Here is a 20039-nt window from a genome sequence, read left to right on the forward strand (position 1 = left end):
ACCTGGCTCAGTTTGACTCTCTCCATTGGTATTATTCCCCGTTCCTGCTGAGCTGCATGGGTGCCTGGCCCCACAGTAACTGAACCAGTCTCACGCAAATTGTCTTTGTGGATGTGCATCTGGGATTTTCTTTTATGTATTATTAACTTAAAGTGCTACAGCTTTAACACCATGTAAAAAAATTCCTGCTGAGATGACTGGTTGGTCCGCACAGCTGTTAAAAGGGGTTAGAGTGAATTTTTGTAATATTTCAGGTTCTTGTAGAAAAGTACAACACAGAAACAGGTCCTTTGGGCCATCTAGTCTTGTGCTGAACTATTTAAATTGCCCCGCCCACACCCCTACAATCCAGGTACCTACACGAACCTCCTAAATGTTGAAATCGAGCTCGCATGCACCACTTGTGCTGGCTGCTCATTCCAAACCTAGATGACCATCTGTGTGAAGAAGTTTCCCCTCATGTTCCCCTTAACATTTCACCTTTCACCCTTAACCCCTGGCCACTGGTTGAAGTCCCACCCAATCTCAGTGGAGAAAGCCAGCTTGCATTTACACTATCTGTGCCCCTCTACCACAATCAAATCTCCCCTCAATCTTCTACATTCCAGAGAATAAAGTCCTGACCTGTTCAATCTTTCCTTATAACCCAAGTCCTCCAAACTTGACAACAGCCTTGTGAATTTTCTCTGAAATCTTTGAATCTCTTTTAAATCTTTCCTGTAGGTAGGTGACCAAAACATCACACAATACTCCAAATTAGGCCTCTTTTACAAGTCAACATAATATCCATCTATTGTCAGTATTTGGTTCACGAAAGCCAATGGGCTAAAATCTTTCTTTCCGTCACTATCGAACTGTGATACCACTTTCAGTGAATTAAGGACTTGTATTCCCAGGTCCCTTGCTTCTACAACACTCCTCCGTGCCCGACCAGTCACTGTGAAAGACCTCCCTTGGTAGGTCAGACCAAAGTGCAACAGCTCACACTGGTCTGAATTAAATTCCATTTTCCATTTCTCAAACCATTTTCCCAGGGGGTCCAGATTGCACTGCAAGCCATGATAGTCTTCCTCGCTGTCCACTACACCACCAGTTTTGGTGGTCATAAATCTGCTAATCCAGTTAACCACACTATCATCCAGATTACTGATATAGATGACAAACCACAACAGATTCAGCACTGATCCCTGTGGCAACCACTAGTCACAGGCCTCCGGTCAGAGAGGCAACCATCTGCTACCACACTCTGGCTTCTCCCAAAGACAGTGTCTCATCCGATTTACTGTCTCATCTTTAATGCTGAGTGACTGAAACTTCTTGACCAACCTCCCATATGAGACTTTGTCAAGTGCCTTGCTAACGTCCATGTAGACAACATCCACTGCCTTGACTTCAACCACTTTCCTGATAACTTCCTCAAGAGACTCTGTAAGACTGGTTAGACATGACCTACCATGCAAAAAGCCATGCTGTCTATCCTTAATCAGTCCACATCTAGCCAAATACTTATATTTCCGGTTCCTGCACATAAGTTCCAGTAACTTCCCCACTATTCACTACTAGTCACCACTCCGTGGGTTTGGAGATTTCCCTTGAATTTCATAGAATGATAGAAATCTATAGCACATTACAGACCCTTTGGCCCACAGTGCTGTGCCGACTATGTAACTTACTCAAGAAGCTTCCTGGTGTTTCCCTAGCGCATAGTCCCCTATGTTTCTGAGCTCCATGTAACTATCTAAGAGAGTGTTAAAAGTCCCTGTTGTATCCACCTCGACAACCGCTGCTGGCAGTGCATTCGACACATCCAACACTCTCTACCCCTGACATCCCCTCCGCATATATTTCCAAGCACCTTAAAACTATGCCCCATCCTGTTAGCCATCTTAATGCTGGGGAAAAATCCTCTGGCTATCCACACACTCAATGCCCCTCATCATCTTATACACCTAAAAAAGGCTCTAAACATAAACAAGGAAATTAGACATTGCTCTGAGGATTTGTCAGAAGTAAACACAATTATGAGGGTATAGATAGGGTAAATGCAAGCAGCTTTTTCCACTGAGGTTGGGTGGGACGACAACCAGAGGTCATGGGTAAGTGGGGAAGGTGAAAATTTAATGGGAACATTTGGAAAAGTTCTTTGCTGAAATGGTCGTGAGAGTGCAGAATGAGATGTCAGCACTAGTGGAGAATATGAGCTCGATTTCACCATTAAGAGAAGTTTGACAGGTACCTGGATGGTAGGGGTACGGAGGGTGATGATCCCGGTGCAGGTAGTTGCATTAGAGAGATTAAATGTTTTTGGCATTGACTAGATGGGCCAAATAGCCTGTTTCTGTACTGAACTTCTCCATGTTTCTGTGACAGAGAAGCTGGCCAAACTTGTTTGGAAGGGAAAAGGTAGGAGTGACAATGGAGCAGCAATGGCTGGAGTTTCTGGGAGCAATTCGAGAGCTGAGTAATCGATACATCCCAAAGACGTGGAAGCATTGGAATGACAGCAGGGCACAACCGTGGATTAAATGAGAAACCAAAACCAACATAAAAGCAGAGGAGAGGGCAAACAAAAGAGCAAAAGACCATTAGGAAGCTTTTAGAATCCAAAAGAAGACAACTAAAGGAAAGTCAGATGAGTTCAGGAGTGGAATTATGAAATGGTTGTCATTAATGAGTTTTGGTTGCACCCAACAGTCCACGGCATTTAGAGGAACGAGATATCCAGGGCCTCAATATCTCTTGAAAACCAAGATTCCCTGCACTAGTTACCATTCAACTTTTATTTTGTCAGACACATACAAACTCTACACCCTTAAAATTTCACTTCTGAAGAACTCCCACTTACCAAGTTCTCCTTTGCTAAAAAACATCCTGTCCCAATCCACACTTGTCAAATCCTTGCAAATATCATAAAAATTGGCCTTTCTCCAATTTAGAATCTCAAGAGAGGTCCAGGCCTCTGCTTTTCTGTATTTACTTGGAATCTCATGATCAGTAGATACAAAGTGTTCCCATACACTAATTTCTGTCACTCGCCCTAGATCACTTCCCAATAGCTTATTGCACACTTCTACATCAGGAATTTTACATACTGATTAAGGTAGATTTGATAAGCTCTACCCCATCTAGTCTTTTTACAGCCTAGGATTCCAGTCAATAAATGGAAAGTTAAAATCACTCACTTTATCAACCTTTGTTTCTTGGCATAGTCCGCAATCTCTCTACAGATTTGTTCCTTGAAATCCCTCAGACTGTTGAGCGCAAGCAAGTCCAAGTAATGGCTACAATATCATAATTTCATGTCCTGAGGTCTGAATGACATCTGTTTGCTGTCAAAAAAACAACCTTGCCCTCAATGTCACTGAAACAAAGTAGCTGGCTGCAGACTACAGGAGAAATGGAGACAGGCTGACCCAGGATCTGGGGTTGAGAGGGTGAACAGCTTTAAGTTCCCTGGCACACACAACACCGAGGATCTCACCTGGTCTGTACATACTGGCTGTGTGGTGAAAAAGGCACAACAGCACCACTTTCACCGCAGGCGGTTCAGGAAGTGTGGGATGGGGCCCCAAATACTAACAACTTTCCACAGGGGCACAATTGAGAGCATCCTGACTGGCTGCATCACTGCCTGGTATGGGTGCTGTACTTCACTCAGTTGCAGGACCCTGCAGAGAGTGGTGCGGACAGCCCAGCGCATATGTAGATGTGAACTTCTCACTATTCAGCACATTGACAAAAACAGGTGTGTAAAAAGGACCACTGTGTAAAAAGGATCATTGGGGACCAGAGCCACCCCAACCACAAACTGTTACAGCTGCTACCATCTGGGAAATGGTACCACAGCCTGAAAGCCAGAACCAACAGATTGTGGGACAGCTTCTTCCACCAGGCCCTCTGATTGATTAATTCATGCTGATACAATTGTACTTTTATTTATCCTGACTGTCCTGTTGTACATACTATTTATTATAAACTATTAAAAAATTTAACATTGCACATTTAGACAGAGACATAACATAAAGATTTCTACAACTCATGTATGAAGAATGTAAGTAATAAAGTCAATTCGATTCAATTCACCCTCTCCACTCTCTGTTCTGTCATTCTGGCTCCGATCCTCCCTGCAACTTTAGTTTAACCACCCACCCCACAGGGGAGCACCAGCAAGCCTTGCCACTAGGATACTCATCCCTTTCTAGTTCTGTTCCACTAACTAACAAATCCCCTATCACCCCTTTGACTTTCCTCTGCCAGGTAATTCCCCCCAACAGTTTCTAAAGTGTCCACCTGTTGTTGTGTGGGATAGCAACAAGAGTACTCGGCGATGGCTATTTAACATTCTCCTTCCTGACTCTCACCCAGTTTCCTGTGTCCTGCACCCTGGGTACAACTCACCTCTCTGCTCGTCATACCTATCACACCCTCTGACGCTTGGATGATGCGGAATTCATCCATTTCCAGCTCCAACTCCTTAAAGTGCAGCTGGATATACGTGAGGACGTCAGGGACACTGGAGGTCTCCCCGCCTTCCCACCAATATCCCCTCTAATTTGTAATGACCAGTGTGTGCAAAAACCTTGTACTGTACAATTTTTACCCAGTGACAACAACATGTGCAAACTGAATTTTATATAGAGAGGTTTTCATTTCAACAGCGAGCAAATCACTGTCAGTAAGAACTTTAATCTCCTCTGGTTGAGTCTTGATCGAGTTCATCTGCACTCTCACACAACCTATGTAACAGGTTAATGAAGGATTTACTCGCCACAGCTTTTGCAAACCACCTATTTGTGATTTTCTTGCTAAATGATGCTTTCAATTTCAGATTTCCAAATATCACTCCACTTCTTCCCACTTGAAAATTCTACAGCAACAATACAGACGGTATTGTACATAAGTATTTCCCCTCAAGTCTCACCCAGGTGACTGACAGTGGAGAACTCAGTGATGGTAATGCCAAGGAATACTGCCTTTAAGGACAGTAGTCCATCTCCCTGGAGTCTGGCACATTTCTGATGTGAAAGCTACTTGTTGCCCGGGGCAAAGGTGTTTGATATCATTACGTAGCCAGACAGAATTGGTGGAAGCGTGTTCTCACTGGTAGAAAAATGCAGACCGAGAGGAGGTAGAACAAGCAACAGACACAAAATGCTGGAGGAACTCAGCAGGCCAGGCAGCATCTATGGAAAAGAGTACTAATGCTGAATTCCTCCAGCAATTTGTGTGTGTAGCTTGGATTTCCAGCACCTGCAGATTTCCTCTTTGTGATTGGAGGTAGATCAAAGATGATTTTCTCAACTGGTGATGTAAAAGATTTTAGAGCCATAGAATAGAACACTACAGCACAGTACAGGCCCTTCAGCCCTCCATGTTGTGCCAACCCATATAAACCTTAAAAAAAAGAACTAAACCCACACTACCCCGTAACCCTCCATTTTTCTTTCATCCATGTGCCTGTCCAAGAGGCTGTTAAATACCCCTAATGTTTTAGCCTCCACCATCACCCCTGGCAAGTCATTCCAGTCACTCACAACCCTCTGTGTAAAAAAAAACTTACCCCTGATGTCTCCCCTGAACTTCCCTCCCTTAATTTTATACATATGCCCTCTGGTGTTTGCTGTTGGTGCCCTGGGAAACGGGTACTGACTATCCACCCTGTCTATGCCTCTCGTAATCTTTTAGCCCTCAATCAAGTTCTAGACCTTTCATATTATTTCACATTTCATAAAGATTGAAACAGAATAGGCTGAAACACACTGTTCAAAAGTGCTGGCGTTCAATCCACTTGGTGCATTGACTCATTACATTTTTTGGGTGTTTGTTTGTCAGAAACACATCCAACAGATTTCCCATCAGAAGTGCAGAAAAATTCTGGACCTGATTTCAAATGAACCACTGAGCACTCTGAAAAAAAGGTGCGGCAGAGGCCGATTTCTCCCTTGTGCTTTTATTTTCAGTGTGAACTATGTAACATTGATGGTGATTAATGATCATTACTTTCAGGCGACAGCCCTCCAAACATGTGACGAACCACAGTAAAACTTAGTGAACCTGCCATGGTTGGGTCTTGGGTGTCGGACCAGCAGATTTTCTGTATTATTAGATGTTCTCATATTAATATATCATACCTCACTTCCAAATCACTGTTTTTAGACATCACATTACAGAATGATGTGTTCCACATAACCTCCAAGTTTAAAAGAAGCTCAGAAAATAAGGTCAAAGTAAGTTTCAAAGGCATCTGGGAAACAGAAACGTGCGAGTTTAAAGGGAGCAGAGATACCTGACTGACCTGCTTGAGGTGTTGAGCTACCTAAAATGCATTCTTGAACGTATAGTGTAGATTTAAAGCATTAATTGGATTTAAATTATTTCATTAAATTAACATTATCTTGGATCTCTTAATCCTAATTCACAAGTTTAACGTAGGATTAACCCTTCTGCATTTGGATAACTACAATCTTTGTTCTTTTCTTTTGAAAAATGCAGTCACATGATAACACTATTCAAACTTCAGACCAAAAGTCTTTTTTTTCCCCACTTCTATTTTTTCCCAGGAAAAAAATACTATAAACTTTTTGCTATTTAAAATTGGTAACATTTGTCAATTCATGCTGTTGTTTAAAATTAAATTGCTTAACTCCCTGAAGCAAACTTGTAAGTTCACGAGCTAATAAAGAATTGAACAAAGAGGATTGTATATTTTACACACAAAGCAGCATAATGTCAATGCTCCTACATCATAAATTGGGAGACGAATGTACACATCCCAACCTTATTAGGTATTTGTACTCAATTTTTCCCACAGATGGTGAACTGCTAATCTTGGCTGGTTCATCAGGCATAGCATGGAGTAGATTTGAAGGGAGGTGGGGTGGTTTGTGTATTTGCGGCAGTGCTGGGAGGAAAAATCAGCATGAATGATGAATGTCTTTAATGTCCCTTCCTATAAAATACTCTACAAATGTTTCACACTTATTTGACCTTGAGCTTTTTTTTTCAAACATTAATACACTTTAGTCAGGATTACTTAGAATTTCAACATCTCTTTTCCAGCGAAAATAATAAGTGGGAAGGGGTATAATTTAAAGATCCTATATATTCAATTTAATCTACCCCATTCTAATGAGATGTTTATTCAGTTATTCATGCTATTGACAAGGCTCCGAATAAACCAAATGAGGACCAATAGGTGTGGTCCATTCTTACAACCAGTTCAATGGCATAATTTTAAACTCACTTCTCCACGTCTTCACATTTAGGAGCAGAATCACAAGAAGAGGTGGCAAATGACCAGGGAAAGCTTCACACAGAATCACAGAACAATTTTATAAAATTATTGTTGGCATGAAAGGAGATCATCAACCAGAACTATCCTCTCAATTCCAATCCTTTTCTCTTGCTCTGCATCACTCAAAAATTCCCTCTCATTTCCTTTCCAATTCTATTTGAAAGTACCATCTTAGTCTTTGACAGTACTGTCCTGTGGATATCCAATAACTGTGCTCTGGAAGTCCAATCCACAGTAGAATATTTGCTAATCTACAATGCTAGCAATGCACCTCACCATACTTTATGTCCAGTAATTTAACCAAGATTCCGATTTTCTAATCACAGAAAAGACTAAGTATTGATTTAAAACAAAGGCTAAGGTTTAAACTTTCATCTTATGCTGGATCATCTAATGTTATACTGCTTTTCCATATATATAATATAGATAGATGGATAGATAGATAGCTAGATAGATAGATAAATAAATAAATAAATAAATAAGGAATGACAGATAAGGTTGTGGCCTAAGGTAGAAGGAGTCAATTTTAGAAAATCTAGCACATCTATTTTTCAACATAGTCCACTCCTACATTTACACACTTAGTCCAGCGGTCGTGTAACATACGAATCTTGGACCTCCAGAGAGTGTCCACAGATGGGTGATGTAAAAGATTTTGTTCCCTTTCTCCGAGTTCCTAATCCTTGCATTTAGATAGCTGGAGCTCAGCTCTGTCTGAGAGATCCATCGGTTCCCATTCCCTCATCAGCCGGAAGCTCCCCGGGGCCCGTGTACGGATCGTGGGGCTGAGAGAGAGGGAAGAGAACAGGACTGTCCCCGGATTGCTGGTCACGGTGTCCGAAATTCAGAGGAATTATCCCGAAGTCGGTGTTTAAAATAAAAACACGGAGAATCGCTCTTACCTGCAACCGACATTTTCCAGGCCTCGTGTGCTGCGCGCATGCGTGATACTCGGGGATGTCATCAGCCTGACGCCTGCGCAGTTCATCAGTGCTTCAGCGCCTGATAAGATTTATTCGCGCAGGGCCTTTTGGGTAATACCGGTGCCATTAAACAGTTCTTGAAGCACCGATTCAATGTCCATATCTCATTTTTTTTTCGGGTATATAGAAAAAATCTGAAGCTTTTTTAACGCAGGAAGCGGCTCACATAAACAATGTATTCAATATCCACGTGTATCTAATGCCAATGTAAAATGTGGATATAAAACACAAGAGATTCTGCAGTGGCTGGACATACAGAGACGCGCACACACACAAAATGCTGGAGGAGCTCTGCAGTTCAGGTAGTAACTAAGCAGTGGAGTCCACAGTCTAGGCATGCTGAAGAGGCTCGGTCTAAAAGTTGTTTATTTATTCCTCTCCACAATTGCTGCCTAATCTTTTGATTTCCACCAGTATTTTGCAGAAACTAACAATCTTTTTTCCAAATTTTTCTGATTTTCCTTTTGTAGCCATATCCTGTTGGTCTGTTTCTTCCCTCTCCTCTTCCTCGTAAACTCCAGACCCATTCTCTCTCTGGAGCCGCAAAGCCTGACTCAGGCTGGCAACTCTTTGGTTTCCGACTCTGCACCATCGAAGATTCACTCGCTAGTCTGCTGTCAGACTTCAGAGGTGCATTGTGTTACGAGACCACAGGTTCGTTTACTGTGAGCGTCGCTTTAAGTGCCTGAGTGAGGCGGGTCTGTGACGTCACACAGGCGCTGCAGCAGAGACAGAGAGACAGAGGGGGGAGGAGAGGGAGGGGAGAGAGAGAGATAGAGGGAGAAGAAGAGAGGAAGAGTGAGAGAGACTTCAGCTTGTCACTGCTATGCCCAAAAGATTGGGTTGATCATCGGCATGCAGTGCACAACGGATGTGTGACTGTCACTTCGTATCATCCAGATGTGTGGATTTCCCTTACCAGGAATCCGGGTGTTCTGTGGTAACCACTTGAAGACGATATTCCTGTCACTGTCACCTGTTGATATTTCTAAGTGGATTTCGGAACTAATCCCCGGATACGATCTTCGGCGACTGTTATTTCGTTTATCCAGCGTGGAATGTGTGTGGAATTCTTCGTAATTGCCTTCTCTCTACATCTTCGTGTGGATTTACAAATCTCTCCTCTCACTCACTTATTCCGTGGATTACTGAACTTTTCCACTTTACCATCTGAAGACTTTAAGCATTGTTTCCCAATAGTTTGGAATACGTACAACACCGTTAATTGCTGTTTATTTCGTTCAATCTTTTGGAGTAGATACTAATGAAGAGAGTGGTTTTAACATCGAAACCAGACTCCTATAGTGATCTATTGCTGCTGGTACGTAAAAATTGCAACAACCCAGCTGTGAGTCAAAGTCCTTTAAAATAGGTGAAAATGACACAAAACATTGAAAAGAGCGGAGAAGAAGGAGTTTAACCAACTTCGTCCGGAGCCCTGAACAACGTCACAACCACAGTGAGCTCATCATCTTGTTCAACCCGGAGAAAATCATGTAGGAAATTCATGCAGGTGTATAAGATGATGAGAGGCATTGGTCGTGTGGATAGCCAGAGGCTTTTTCCCAGGGCAGAAACGGCTAACACGAGGGGGAATAGGTTTAAGCTGCTTGGAAGTAGGTACAGAGGAGATGTCAGAGCTAAGGTTTTAAAGCAAAGAGTGGTGTTTGTGTGGAATGCATTGCCAGCGATGGTGGCAGAAGCGAATACAATAGAGTATTTTAAGAGTCCTATGATAGGTACACGGAGCTTAGGAAAATAGGTGGCTATGCGGTAGGGTAATTTTAAAGCAGTTTCTAGTGTAAGTTACATGGTCGGCGCAACATTGTGGGCCAAAGCGTCTGTAATGTGTTGTAGATTTCTATGATTCTCTGAAATTCAAGAGAAATCTCCTATTCCACGGAGCGGTGACTAGTTGTAACCTGTCATCACAGGGAGAGTGAGAGGGAGAACGGCAGGGGTAGATTTTAATATACTGATATGGAACAGAAACATGGGCAGGGACCAGATGGACAGAGTGGCCACTCTAGTGTACATTGTGAGTGTGTTAGAGACGATAAGAACCTGAGACACGGGATTTGATACAGAGCTGATTTATCTTTCACAGCTCCACAATATTAAACACCAGTCTAGTTTAAGTCTAACATCAGCAGAACAGACTCCTCCAATGCTCAGTGACCAGGGTTCAGTCCTGGGTGCGATGAGCAGCCGCAAGAACTGCAGAATCTGACAGTAACAGTCCCTCATGAACCTGCAGCAGCCTTCAGTCACCGAGATGGTTAAACATTTAACACGGAGCTGATTTGAACTTCCTCCCTGATGTGAAGTTGCTGGTGTTGCCGCAGCTGGGATGATTGAGTGAAACTCTTTGCTCACTCCAGACAGAAATGTGGCCTCTATTTATTGTAAACACACCGGAGCATCACAAGGTGGGTTCACTGAATGAGTCTCTTCGCACACACGGAGCAGGTGAACGGCCGCTTCCCAGTGCGAAGCTGTCGGTGAATCTGCGATGGCCGACTGAATCCCTTCCAAAATGAGATCCAGGGAATGACGTCACAGTGCTCTGAACGTCATGGCGATGTATCCAATCAGATCACGTACATGGACACGTGTTCGGGCTCTCCTTGTCGCGAGTGGGGCGCTGTCTTCTCCAGCATCTCCGCCTCTACATTCAAGGATCGGCGGCATTCAAGCGCTGGTGAACTGACAGATACAGCGGAACTAACGAGCTGTTGTGTTTGTGAGTCCCAGCATGAAAGTCGTTCAGAGAGAAAAATCAAACTCCCACCCCAACCCCAGCTTAAAAAAAGAACGGCATCCCGATCATCAATCTACAAACCCCACCGCTCTGGAGAAAAGGGAACAATAACATCGAGCCCCCCCCCCCCCAAAGGAAACAACCCTACCCCGCACAACAGCGGAGGAGCCGGTGTCACCAGGGTAGCTGAAATCTGGAACTCACTGCCCGAGGTGGTGGTGGAGGCAGGTCCCTTCACAACATTTACGAAGAGGATGAGCATTGAAACTGCCGAGATACAGTCGGCTGTGAACCAAGTGCTGATGAATGGGACCCGTGTGGACAGTGAGTGGATGGTCAGAACAGGTATGGCCGGCCAGAGGCCTGTTCCCGTGCTGTGTGATCCACCAATCCGGACATGCTAAATTAACGATGGTGGCACCGCAAGGCATTGATTTCAAAACTCCACACCCCTCTCCAAACTGAAATAAACCAGACTGCACCCCTTTCTCACCTCTGGGAATATCTGTTTCTGTCAAAGTAGCATAGATTGGTCACTTCTGCTAAACAACTGGCAACTGATGAAGTTCCTGTGTCTTCTTGCATTAATGTTGCTTCCTTACAGCAAAACTAACCCTCTCACTGTGTCAGAATCAGTGATTAAATCAGACCCCAAACACTGTGCTTTCATCCCTGCACGTTATAACTGGAACCATCTCACTGAAGTCTGATGGAGACATAGGATCATCTCCTCTGCTTCTGACGTTTCAAATACCTTCTGAATGGTTTTCTGATTCAGTCTGAAGGTTATGGTACATTCAGCTCGTCATCAGACCTGAAAAATCATGTCTTCCCGCAGCTGGTTCCACCTGTTGGTGTGTCCTCTTTCGTCCACCTCCAGGGAAGCTGCATCACCACACAGACTCCTCACTTGAGAATACACACAGTGTTTTCTGTTGACTAATATGTGTGTGGACCCCGCTGGCAATTCTGGTGTTGTGACCCGAATCGAGACAAACATCACGCTGCCCACTCCACCAACAACACGGCACAGCCGGACACATAACGGGGGACTTTACATTCCACAACACTGGATTCGGCGATGAAACCCGTCATTAATGTTGTTGTCCCACTGAAAAGTCCATTAAGGTGCTTTTAAATGCCAGCGCTCGCCCACAGGTGACGTCAGACACAGTTCCCACGCGCCTGACGTCACACACGAACTCCCCACACCGGGATCTGCCCTCACGTGCGCGGTGTCTTACGTCACCCACGCGCTGCTGTGCTCGAGCTTTATCGGTTTAACGGCTGGGCTAATAATCACGTGACCAGCCCCTCCCCCACCGCTGTCAACAGAGGATTTAGGAGCTGCGCTATTCCTATTGGTGTGAAGCGATGTCAGTCACTGGTTACAACCAATCGCGGAGGCGGACAAGCCGAGTGGGCGTTACCCCGCTGAGACCGTCTCCCGCTCGAGCGCCGACAGCCTCCTCAGAGCGGAGAAAACCTCAAAGTAAATGTCCGCTTTCTGATTTATTTCCATTTCCCTCCGAGGGAAGTTGGGGCGTTTGTGAAGCGTATCCTGCGGCCGGAGTCTGATGTATCGCTGAGAGGTAGGAGGAGACCGCTCGGCCCGTCGGTTCGATGCCGGTTCCCCGGGGAGGGAGGGATTGTATTGAAAGGATGAAGATGGTGAGAGAGGGGGCGGACAGGATGTTTGTCCCGGTGGGGACAGGAGGGGCTCATCTGTGGAAATGTCTGAGCCCACGGTGGTGCCGAGCAGAGGGATTCACCACATTGGGGGCAAACACCGGCAGACTGTTGCCCTGCAAGCGGGGCCAATGGTCCGGGCAGAGTGACAATTATTTGTGTTTTGTTGGGATTGTACCTGGAATATGGTGTAAAATCCCGCTCCCCATACTAACACGGGTTATACAGACCAAAGAACAAACTGCCGGAGGAACTCAGTGGGTCGGGCAGCATCTGTGGAGGGAAATGAACCGTCAACATTTCGGGCCGAGACCCTCCCTCTGAAGTGAGAGTGGACGGGAAATAGAGAAAAGAGGTGAGGGGTGGGGATGGGGCAAGAGCCGGGGAGTGAGAGGTGGATCCAGGTGAGGGGGAGGTGGAAGGTGGAAATAGTGACAGGGGTGGGAAGTAAGTGGTTGGACCAACACGGTGCTGCAGAAGATGGAAATTAATTCCACAGAGGATCATCAAAGAAGTTAGAGAGTATTTGTTATAGAGAGTGCAATGAAGATTCAACAGACTGATCCCTGGGGTGCTGGGCTCATCATATGAATAAAGATCAAATGTGATAACCCTTTCATTTAGAGAATCGAGGATTGAGACACATTGAAATGCACAACATCATTACCGGCTGAACCAGGGATCAGTCTCTGAAAAAAGGAGTGCTCTGTCCGGGACTGAGATGAGGGGAAATGTCTCCACTCCGAGGGTGGTGAATGTCTGTAAATCCCCACCTCAGAGGGTGGTGAAGACTCGGTGATCGTCCCCACGTAAAACAGAGGCTGACTCATGTGTGGAGACCGAAGGGATTGAGGAAATTAGGATCGGACAGAAACATGTGTCTGAGATGGGAGAGCAGCCGCCGTCTTGTTGATAGTTAGAGGGGCTAAATGGCCACCTACTGCTGTTTCTCACTTGATGTTTCAGTGTTCCTGTCCAGTGAGGCCAGAGGAATGTGAATACAAATTAGTTTATAAACATCGACTGATTTACATGAAACCTGCACAATCCTGTTTTGGATCTAAAATGTTAGTCGGATCGGAATGGGATTCGAACCCGTAGCCCCTAACCCAGGGAGGTGGAGGGATGGGACGGGAATATACGGAGGGGAAATGTGAAACCTGTACCCGGTGTAAATAGGGAATAATGAGGGAGATGCGGTGGGGAGGTCGGGCAGCGTGTGAGGGGCGAGGAGCGGAGTCACCGGGTCACGTGGGAGTCCCTCCACCCGTCACGTGATCCCGTTTTATCGCGGATCCGCAGCATCTGCAGCACACACAAAATGCCGGCGGAACACAGCAGGCCAGGCAGCATCTACAGGGAGAAGCTCTGTCGACGTTTCGGGCCGAGACCCTTCGTCAGGACGTCCACCAGCATTTTGTGTGTGTTGTTCTCCAGCTTTTTACCTCTTTCCCCAATCAGATCTTCCCTTCTCCAGACAACACACACACAACACTGGTGGAAAGCAGCAGGCCAGGCAGCATCTACAGGGAGAAGCTCTGTCGACGTTTTAGGCCGAGACGCATCGTCAGGACTAACGGAAAGGAAAGATAGTAGGAGATTTGAAAGTACGAGGGGAGGGGAAAATGCGAAATGATAGGAGAAGACCGGAGGGGGTGGGATGAAGCTGAGAGCTGGAAAGGTGATTGGCGAAAGTGATACAGAGCTGGAGATGGGAAAGGATCGTGGGACGGGAGGCCTCGGGAGAAAGAAAGAGGGAGGGGGCACCAGAGGGAGATGGAGAACAGGCAGAGTGACGGGCAGAAAGAGAGAAAAAAAGGAGGAGGGTGGCAAAAAAACTAAATATGTCAGGGATGGGGTAAGAAGGGGAGGAGGGGCATTAACGGAAGTTAGAGAAGCCAATGTTCATGCCGTCAGGTTGGGGGCTACCCAGCCTGCTATAAGGTGTTGTTCCTCCAACCTGAGTGTGGCTTCATCTTGACAGTAGAGGAGACCATGGATAGACATATCAGAATGGGAATGGGACGTGGAATTAAAATGTGCTGCCACTGGGAGGTCCTGCTTTCTCTGGCGGACCGAGCGTTGGTGTTCAGCGAAACGGTCTCCCAGTCTGCATCGGGTCTCACCAATATATAAAAGGCCACACCGGGAGCACCGGACGCAGTAAACCACACCGGCCGACTCACAGGTGAAGTGTTGCCTCACCTGGAAGGACTGTCTGGGGCCCTGAGTGGTGGTGAGGGAGGAAGTGTAAGGGCAGGTGTAGCACTTGTTACGAACCCCGTAACTGGGTCACTTACCAGCAAAGATAGAGATGTCTGTTGAAGTCTGAAGATACTATTTTAACAGTATTTATTAGTAAAAATACACAAAAATAATATCAATGCAAATATACAGATAATATACGTCGTCAATACTAAATCTAAAAATGCGGGTATATTAATAATCAATAAGAAATAAGCTCTATCGTTGTCCCGGGGATAACGAATTGTCCAATGGAAATATACGGTTCACTGAAGTTCCACAAGCTGCCGTCTTTTGGTTGTGGCTGTGTTGCACTTGGTTGAAGAGAGAGAAATACGAATAGAATGGAATAGTTACCGCTACGAGTTTTCCAACCTTTATGATTTCGATCCGTCGGGAGTCTCGTTGGGGGGTGGCCGTTCATTTGTGGCTTCTCCTTTAGCTAAGCCGTTCTTCCGTGGTGAGGCCGCCAACCCCAGGCAAGGGAAAGGACGCACACGAACCCCACCGGCTGTCGCTATTAAAGGCTGTCACCGGATTCCTAGCGTTTCTCCTGGTGCGTCTGAAGGGGTCGTTCCCCAGACCCTCTTTTATCCCCACTCACGGGGTCTCAGATGTCAATCAGGTTGGGATGATGCAATCCCTCAACCAGACCATTCTGGTCATTCCCCGAGGGCTTCAATGAGTAGTACAGCACTCAATACACAATTCCGTCTCCCAGAGACAATGGCCGGTATCCGTGGCTTTGTCTCGCTGGGGCCAGGACACATTCCAAAACCTTGTGGATTCTCTCTCATTTCCTGGGTCCCAGACCCGAATTAATAGCGATCTTGCGATTCTCAAAAAATGAGGGGGCTACTTTGTACCCTTCGGCCCCTTAGAGTTGCTTCACCTTCGTAACACACTTCAGATTCAGATTGTTTATTGTCATTTAGAAACCACAATTGCAATGAGTTAAAAAATGAGGCAATGTTCTCCAGAATTATATCACAAAAGCACAGGACAAAACAGAGTACACCAGAAAATCCACATACCGTTTGGCAATCCCCAATCCAGAGTCCGGAGAGGCTGCTGTGTATTAATATCGCGCTACCATCTTAGCGCGTTCCCCGGAAAGGAGCTCCAAATCCACCAGACAAAACAAGACCAAAAACTAAAGCTACAAGACCTGCACAAAACCACATAGTTACAACATATAGTTACAACAGTGCAAACAATAGCATAATTGATTAAAAAAAACAGACTATGGGCACAGTAAAAATAGTCCAAGATGTTAAAGGACTGTAAATTCAAAAGAAATCACCACACAGTTTCCACGAGTCCCCAGGGTCCCGACAGACTCGCCATCCCACGCCGGCGGCAGAAGGGAATACCCCCGCTATTGGCCCCCACGGCGCCGCCCGACTCAGCCTCGCAGACGCAGCACACACCGAATGCGCCGAGTCCGTCGAACCTCCGAGCCAAAGACCATCCCCTCCGGCACAGCTTCTCCGAGCACCATCCTCTGCCGAGTGTATCAAGACGGCCCCGCCAATGCGACCCCGAGGACTGGGGGCCTGTTCTTCCCAACAGAGTGTTGGACCTCACAGCAACAGCAACAACGAAGAAGAACTTCCTTGGATTTCCCGGTGTTTCTCCGTACTTCCACGTCCGTTTTCAATCGATTATGTTTGCGCACGGCACCCCACTTCACAAATAACAGATAATCAGCTCCGGAGTGGCCGCTGCAAGCTGCGTCGCGCCGCCATCTTGGATCTTTCCAAGTTGTTCCGCTTGCAAGGATAAGTGCCAGGAGGGAGATCGGTGGGAATGAATGGACAAGGAAGACGCGTCGGGAGCGATCTCTGCGGAAAGCAGAAAGGGGGGGGGGGGGTGGAAAGATGTGTTTGGTAGTGGGATCCCGTTGGAGGTGGCGGAAGATACGGAGAATTATACGTTGGACCTGGAGGCTGGTGGGGTGGTAGATGAGGACAAGGGGAACCCTATCCCGATGGGGTGAGGGCATGGGAGTTGGAAATGGGAGAGATGTGTTTGAAAGCAGAGTTAATAGTGGAGGAAGGGAAGCCCCTTTGTTTAAAAAAGGAAGACATCTCCTTCGTCCTGGAATGAAAAGCCTCATCCTGAGAGCAGATGCGACGGAGACGGAGGAATTGCGATAAAGGGATTGCATTTTTGCTAGAGACAGGGTGGGAAGAGGAATAGTCCAGGTGGCTGTGAGAGTCTGTAGGCTTATAGTAGATATCAGTAGATAGGCCGTCTCCACAGATGGAGACTGAAAGATTAAAAAAGGGGAGGGAGGTTTCGAAAATGGACCAGGTAAATTTGAGGGCAGGGTGAAAGTTGGAGGCAAAGTTAATGAAGTCAACGAGATCAGCATGCGTGCAGGAGGGAGAGCCAATGCAGTCGTCGATGAAGCGAAGGAAAAGAGGGAGATGGATACTCGTATAGGCTTGGAACATGGGCTGTTCCACAAAGCCAACAAAAAGGCAGGCATAACTGGGACCCGTGCGGGTGCCCATGGCTACACCCTTGGTTCGGAAGAAGTGCGAGGAGCCAAAGGATAAATGATTGAGAGTATGAACTAATTCCGCTGGGCAGAGGAGAGTGGTGGTAGAGGGGAATTGGTTAGGTCTGGAATCCAAAAAGAAGCTGAGAACTTTGAGACCGTCCAGGTGGGGGATGGAGGTATATGAGGGCTGAACGTCCATGGTGAAAATAAGGCGGTGGGAACGAAAATTTTTTCATTGAAAAAAATTCAAAGCGTGATTAGTGTCACGAACATAGGTGGGAAGGGATTGTACAAGGGGGGGGGGATAAGACGGTGTCAAGGTTTGCAGAAATGAGTTCGGTGGGGCAGGAGCAATCTGAGACAATGGGTCTACCTGGACAGGCAGGTTCCGAGGCCCCGCCCCCTTACCTGGTGACGCGCCGGCGACATCGCGCATGCTCAGTCCGGGAAGGACAGTGTTGTTTTTCGTTCTTTGTTGAAGCGGGTCGGCCGTGGGATTGGGATCGGGAGCGGGTCCTCACCCTCGCCCCCTGGGGCGGGGAGCCAGGGACAATTTCCTTTCGGTGAGTATTGAAACAGGTCCGGAGCGGGGAGGTCCCGAATTCAAACGGCAGGACTGGAGAATAAAAGCTGGGGGTGGGGAAGGGAGAGAACCACAAGGTTATCGGTGAAACCTGAAGGGGGAGGGGGTGAACTTTCCCGAACTGGCGGCCTCGCCTCGTTTCCTTCACAGAATCTGCCGGGGTCGGTCCGGGTTGTGAGACCTTCTTACCGAACCGTCTGAGATGAGCCGCCGCCCAGCCCGTGTTATTCTGGTCCATTTAGCAGGATGAAGTAAAACATTTTTCTATCTTGTTACTGACAGAGAATTGTATAATTTGTGTTTCGTGTGTTAACTGAATGTACTTGCCTGTGATGCTGCCACAAGTCAGTGTTTCTCTGTTCCTGTACCTTCCCGTACTTATGCATTTGGCAATAAATTCAACAGGACCTGAGAAATCTCAGTGAGATTTGATTAGTGATGATCATCTTGGCAGCTCGGTAGGTCGAATGTATGACACAGTACACTGTTAAATGCAAAACCCTGAACAGTGTCGATGATCAGAGGGATCTTAGACTCCAAGTTCATCGCTCCCTGAAAGAGACTGCACAGATTGATCGGGTGGTTAAGAAGGCAAATGACATGGTTGTCTTTATTCGTTGAAGCACTGAGTTCAAAAGTGGGGAAGTTGTGCTGTAGCTTTATAAAGCTAGTTATACCAAATCTGGAGTGTTTCATACAGTTCTGGTCGCCCCCATTCTCGGAAGGTTGTCGGGGCTTTGGAGAGGGCGCAGAAGAGGTTTACCAGGACACTGCCTGGATTAGAGGGCATGAGCTATAACGAGAGGCTGGACAAACTTGTGTTGTTTTCTCCAGAGCGGCGCAGGCTGGGGTGAGACTGGATGGATGTTTAGACGATTACGAGAGGGATAGACGATATATTTTTCCCAGGGTTGAAATTTCTAAGATAAGAGGCCATTCATTTGAGGTGAAAGAGGGTAGGTTAATGGAGATATGAGGGGCGTGTATGTTGTTCCTCACCGAGTCTGCTGGGTCGGTCACTGGAATTTGCTCCCTGGGGAGGCCCTCCGCTCTGACGTAGTAATCACCCACATGTATGGTGGTTTATCTCCTCGTTCGTTGTTGAAACGATATATATTCCTTAATTGAATAGACTGAGCACTGTGCTGTACTGTTCTATGTTCTGGGTCTCTTGTTGAGAGGTTTTGGGGTAATGGAGGCAAAAGGGATGAGTGGGAACAACAGGTCACTGGAGTCCAGTGTGGGAAATGTGAGATCACCCACTTCTGCAGGAGAAACTGCAATCCTGAGTGTGTTAAAATGGAGAGTTTAAGTGCAGTGGGTAGAGAGGGAGGTGAAAGGTACATTGTATTTATTGTAAGAGTTATTGGGTGTAAGAGTGAAATGACATTAACAATTACTCGCGTTTTGTTGAGATTGTACCTGGGATATGATGTAAAATCCCGCTCTCCATGGGTTATACAGACCTGCTGTTGAAGAAAGGCTTAAAAAACCCCCCAGCAAACTATAGACCAGTGCTTCTGACATCAGTATTAGAAGCACTGCATATATAAGTATTTGAAAAGGCAAGACTGACTTGGAACAGTCAGCATGACTTTGTTTACTTCTGGCAACACACACAATTTTTTTTTGATGAGATTGGGAATGTTACCAGGAAAGTAGATGAAGGCAATAAAGCGAATGTTGTTTACATGGTCTTTTGCAAGCATTTAGCAATCCTGCATGGGAGATTCATTTGCATCATGTTCAATGTAAGGAAGTAAATTGGAGTAGACAATGGCATTTTGGGAGAAGGTGGACTGTGATGGTAGATGATTGTCTCCATTAATCGTTGGGTCCGTTGCTGTTTGTCATCTATATCAATGATTGGGATGGTAATGTTTTTAACTTAATAAGCACATTTACATGTGACACCAAGATTAGGGGTGTAGTTGACAGTGAGGGAAATTATCTATCATAGGTTACAGGGATCTGGA

At 46.1% G+C, this 20039-nt stretch overlaps 2 protein-coding genes across 2 annotated transcripts in view; one reads left to right on the top strand and one right to left on the bottom strand.

Annotated features, from left to right (window-relative positions):
• Positions 1-8241, bottom strand: part of LOC132390366 (zinc finger protein 239-like) — a 29566-nt gene extending 21325 nt beyond the window's left edge. Inside the window, exon 1 of the mRNA XM_059962978.1 lies at positions 8197-8241. The gene's annotated coding sequence lies outside the window, so the exon portion shown is untranslated. The remainder of the gene's footprint in view (positions 1-8196) is intronic.
• Positions 1-20039, top strand: part of LOC132390375 (zinc finger protein 239-like) — a 445145-nt gene that overhangs the window by 282919 nt on the left and 142187 nt on the right. The window lies entirely within an intron of this gene.

Source organism: Hypanus sabinus, unplaced genomic scaffold (assembly GCF_030144855.1).
Source record: "Hypanus sabinus isolate sHypSab1 unplaced genomic scaffold, sHypSab1.hap1 scaffold_88, whole genome shotgun sequence".
Lineage (NCBI taxonomy): Eukaryota > Metazoa > Chordata > Chondrichthyes > Myliobatiformes > Dasyatidae > Hypanus > Hypanus sabinus.